Source organism: Natrix helvetica (assembly GCF_964273705.1).
Source record: "Natrix helvetica genome assembly, chromosome: 5".
Lineage (NCBI taxonomy): Eukaryota > Metazoa > Chordata > Lepidosauria > Squamata > Natricidae > Natrix > Natrix helvetica.
The window spans coordinates 151,110,896-151,116,198 of record NC_138551.1 but is presented as its reverse complement, the minus strand read 5'-3'; positions in this window follow the sequence as shown (position 1 = coordinate 151,116,198).

Here is a 5,303-nt window from a genome sequence, read left to right as displayed (position 1 = left end):
GTTCTACAGGCATTTATCTCTCTCTAAAATCATCTAGACTTCCTTCTTTCCGTCCTCTCTTCTCTTTCTTTCCTTCCTTCCCTCCTTCCTTCCCTCCTTCCTTGTCTCTCCTTTCTGTCTTCCCTCCTTCCTCTTCCCCTTCCTTCCTTTTCACTCTCCTTGTCTCCCCTTCCTTTCTGTCTTCCCTTTCCTTCTTTCTTCCCTCCTTCCTTGTCTATCCTTCCTTCCTTCTTTCCCTCCCTCCTTGTCTCCCCTTCCTTCCTCCCCTCCTTCCTCTTCCCCTTCCTTCCTTTCCTTTCTCCTTGTCTCCCTTTCCTTTCTGTCTTCCTTCCTTCTTCCTTCCCTCCTTCCTTTCCTCTCCTTCCTTCTTCTTTCCCTTCCTCCTTGTCTCTCTTTCCTTCCTTCCCTCCTTCCTCTTCCCCTTCCTTCCTTTCCTCTCTCCTTGTCACTCCTTCCCTCCTTCCTGTCTTCCCTTTTCTTTCTCCCTTCCTTGCCTCTGCCTCTCCATCTCTCTCTCCTTCTTCTTTCCTTCCTTCCCTCCCTCCCTCCCATTTTTCTTTCTTTCCCAAGGAGACCAAATCTTGAGTGAAAAAAATAAATAAAATATAGGTGTGCCTTCCCGATAACCAAACTCTGAGAAGAGATTTTCCCCGTTTTCCAGAATTTTTCTGATTAAAAAGCTCTTTTTTCCTTCATTGTCTTCTGCCTGCAGAAATCTGAATTTTGGGGAACGGGTTTGCCCACACCTGGCCTCTACAACAAATCAGTCCCTAAGCTTGCCAGCCCGAAGGAGAGTGTGAATTACACCTGCGCGTAGCTTTCCATTCCTGGGTAACTTGGAGCGACTGGCAAAAAAGAGTCCCATTAATCTCATTCTTGCTCATCTATCAAAGCAGGGCGCATTTCCTTGTAAAAATGATTAAGCTGCTAATTAAGATGTTTATAACTTGTTTCCCTGGTTGCTAATTATAATTAACATGCAAATTAGCTGAGGGAAGAGAGGCACAGGGGTCCCCAGTTCATTACGAACTTAATTACTGCTTGCATGCTTAAAACGTTACCGTTATAAATGGTGGCATTTAATGTAATGGACAAGCTGATAATTATGCCAGGCGACATTTTTGAAAAGTCATTTTCCCTGGGTGTTATTTTCATTTTTTTTTAATTCCCTCCCCCACCCCCCCTTGCCTTCCTAAGTGATTAATGCTTTTACGCTTGGGTGATAAACTTAGTTTAGAACACAATAGAAGTTGGGCGCAACGGCGAAAGCAAATAAGTCATCACTTTAAAAAACAGTTCTCTCTCTCCCTCTCTCCCTCTCTCTCTCTCTCTCTCTCTCTCTCTCTTTTTCTGCCTTCCTTGGATGAAAAGTTAGGCAAGGGAAGCTTGCAAAAAAAGACAGGGGAAAGCTGTTTTACCTTCCTGTCAGCTGTCATTCCATCTGTTTCTCTGTTTAAAAATTCATTATTCACTGCAGAAGGAAGACCTGTTGTCATTAAAGACACTTTAATATTTAACTAGATATTCTATTCTATTCTATTTTATTCTATTCCTATTCCTAGTCTATTCTATTCCTATTCCTATTCCTATTCCTATTCTATTCTATTCTACCATTGTATTATTCTCTATTCTATTCCATTCATATTTTTATTCTATTTTCTATTCTGTTCTATTCTATTCCATTCTATTCTATTCTATTTATTCTATCCTATTTTACTTATACAATACAATACAATAGCAGAGTTGGAAGGGACCTCGGAGGCCTTCTAGTCCAACCCCCTGCCTAGGCAGGAAACCCTCTACCGTTTCAGACAAAGGGCTATACAACCTCTTCTTAAAGACTTCCAGTGTTGGGGCATTCACAACTTCTGGAGGCAATTTCTGTTCCACTGATTAATTGTTCTCACTGTCAGGAAATTCCTCCTCAGTTCTAAGTTGCTTCTCTCCTTGATTAGTTTCCACCCATTGCTTCTTGTCCTGCCTTCAGGTGCCTTGGAAAATAGTTTGACTTCTATTCCATTCCATTCCAGACCAGGGGAAAGCTGTGTTCCCTCCCTGTCAGCTGTCATTCCATCTGTTTTTCTCTTTAAAAATTCATGATTCACCCACAGAAGGGAAGACCTATGTTGTACAATATTTAACTATAGTTTGGAGTTCAGCCTGCACGGACTTTTCTCCATCTGCCTCTTTCCGACACCGTTCCCTCCACCTACGTAGATGAGAGACTCCTCATTTTGTGCACCCACACAGATGCGGTAAGTTGCCGTCCAGAATATGTGCTATTTTTATTTCCTTCCGTAATCCCAAATTCTTGGAATGAGCGGTGTTACCCCTGCAAGCCTCTGTTATCTTCTTCTGTCCTTCTTCGAAGCCAGAAAGATGGAAATAATTAGAGAGCAGTCATCTATAAAAAAACGAAAGGAATCGGTGCGAAACTGAGGTTTGTTTAGCTACACCCTCAACAAATAATCCTTCAGGTGAGATGCCACAAACCATGATTGCTAAGGAAAATGAACCAAGCTGTTGGTTTTTTTGTAAAAGTAAAGGTTCCCCTCGCACATAAGTGTTAGTCGTTCCTGACTCTAGGGGGCGTTGCTCACCTCCGTTTCAAAGCCCAAGAGACAGCGCTGTCCGAAAACGTCTCCGTGGCCATGTGGCCGGCAGGACTCAACTCCCGAAGCCGCGCGGAACGCTGTTCCCTTCCCACCAAAGGTGGTGCCTATTTTTCTACTTGCATTTTTTACCTGCTTTCGAACAGCTAGGTTGGCAGAAGCTGGGACAAGTCACGGGAGCTCACTCTGCAAAAATTATTTAGCTTTTCCTCACGGGTTCGCCGGGGGTATTTTGGCTGATAACGAGGGGCAATTAGACTGTGAGTAATCAAATTAAAACGAGAGGCGAAGTTCTCGGAAGGGGGCAGGCGATGAAACGGTGCTTGAAATGAAATTTCAAATCACGGAGAGGAAATTTAACCCATTTTATGAGTCAGGAAGTCCTCCAGCAGCTCTTCAATTCAATGCACGTTAAAAGTAAAAATGAGTTTGCTTTGATTTCTTCCTTTTCCCAAATCCTTTATTATGTAGATGGATGCTTTCTAGATAGTCCCAATTTAAGAAGATGTTGGACAACCATTTGTCTGAAGTGACGTAGGATTTCCTGCCCAAACAGGGGGTTGGACTAGAAGACCTCCAAGGTCCCTTCCAACGCTGCTATTCTATTCCTCTTCCTCTTCTATTCCTCTTCACCATGTATGTGAAATGAGGGTTGGACTAGAAGACCTCCAAGGTCCCTTCCAATTCTGCTATTCTATTCCTCTTCTATTCCTCTTCTATTCCTCTTCTATTCCTCTTCTCTTCTCTTCACTATGTATGTGAAATGAGGGTTGGACTAGAAGACCTCCAAGGTCCCTTCCAATTCTGCTATTCTATTCCTCTTCTATTCCTCTTCTCTTCTCTTCACCATGTATGTGAAATGGTTTAGGGTTTCCTGCCCAAGCAGGGGGTTGGACTAGAAGACCTCCAAGGTCCCTTCCAACGCTGCTTTTCTATTCCTCTTCTATTCCTCTTCTATTCCTCTTCTATTCCTCTTCTCTTCACTTCACCATGTATGTGAAATGGTTTAGGGTTTCCTACCCAAGCAGAGGGTTGGACTAGAAGACCTCCAAGGTCCCTTCCAACGCTGCTTTTCTATTCCTCTTCTATTCCTCTTCTATTCCTCTTCTATTCCTCTTCTATTCCTCTTCACCATGTATGTGAAATGAGGGTTGGACTAGAAGACCTTCAAGGTCCCTTCCAATTCTGCTATTCTATTCCTCTTCTATTCCTCTTCTCTTCACCATGTATGTGAAATGGTTTAGGGTTTCCTGCCCAAGCAGGGGGTTGGACTAAAAGACCTCCAAGGTCCCTTCCCACTCTGTTATTCTATAAGGCTGCAAACCTCTGACGACCTTTTCTATCTCCCCCTAAAACATGTCCCTATCCTTACTTAGTGACTCCTTGACTTACAACCGTTCATTTAGTGGCCGTTTGAATTTAGCAAACTGACTTATCAGCTGCGGTGATTCACTTAACAACGATGGCAAGAAAGGGACAAACTGACTTAGCAATTGTCTCCCTTAATAATAGAAATGTTGAGCTCCAATGTGGTAAGTCGAGGACTTGCTGGGTTACATTAACATCAATCTTGGTTTTCGTACACCTGCTTTCCGGGTGACAAACAATCTTAGATTAAACATTTGTTTTAAATGACCTGCGTGGATACATCTCTGCCCTTTATTTATTTTTTTGAGAGCAATACAGAAATCATTTGCTATGTTTTCCGGAGTTGTCTTTTTTTTAACAACCCCATAATCCTTTGCAGGGTGGAATCTGGGCAACTGAATAGAGCTAGAAGACTGTTGAATGGCCAGATGCCCTTCCTGTTGCCAGTGCGGAGTTATATTCAGTAGATATATTCTCCTCGTGCCCAGAGAGAGAAATATCTGCCTCTACCTAGGATTGAACTCACAGCCTCCTGTTCATGAGGTGAGAGCTCCATCTGTAGGCCACCGTACCCACTCCCTTTCTCCCCCCCCCCCCTGGGAAAAAGCTACGGTCGTAAGATTTCCTGGTGGTATCCATTCCTACGTAGGTTTTTCTCCCCACAAAAACTAGCTTTAGCTAGCTGTTGCTACCGGTTGTATCGCTCTGAAAAAATTCTCTGAAAATTCAGTTCCGTGAATGGAACTAACATACCAACTCTTGGAAAAAATACTCTCGTCCTTGCTTTATTTTTCCTCCTCCTGAGTATTCTGGGAAAAAGCTACGGCCGTAGGATTTCCTGGTGGTATCTAATCCTATGTAGGTTTTTCTCCCAAGAACCAGCTGTCACTACCCGTTGTCTCTCTCCGTCCACAAACTCCTCATCCTCCTCCATCTTCTTTCTCTCTTCTTCTTCTTCTTCTTCTTCTTCTTCTTCTTCTTCTTCTTCTTCTTCTTCTTCTTCTTCTTCTTCCTCTTCCTCTTCTTCTTCTTCTTCTTCTTCTTCTTCTTCTTCTCCTCCTCTACTTCCTCCTCCCTTTTCTTTTATCCTCTTCCTCTTCCTCTTCCTCTTCCTCTTCCTCTTCCTCTTCCTCTTCTTCTTCTTCTTCTCCTCCTCTTCCTCTACTTCCTCCTCCCTTTTCTTTTATCTTCTTCCTCTTCCTCTTCTTCTTCTTCTTCTTCTTCTTCTTCTTCTTCTTCTTCTCCTCCTCCTCCTCCTCCTCTACTTCCTCCTCCCTTTTCTTTTATCTTCTTCCTCTTCCTCTTCCTCTTCCTCTTCCTCTT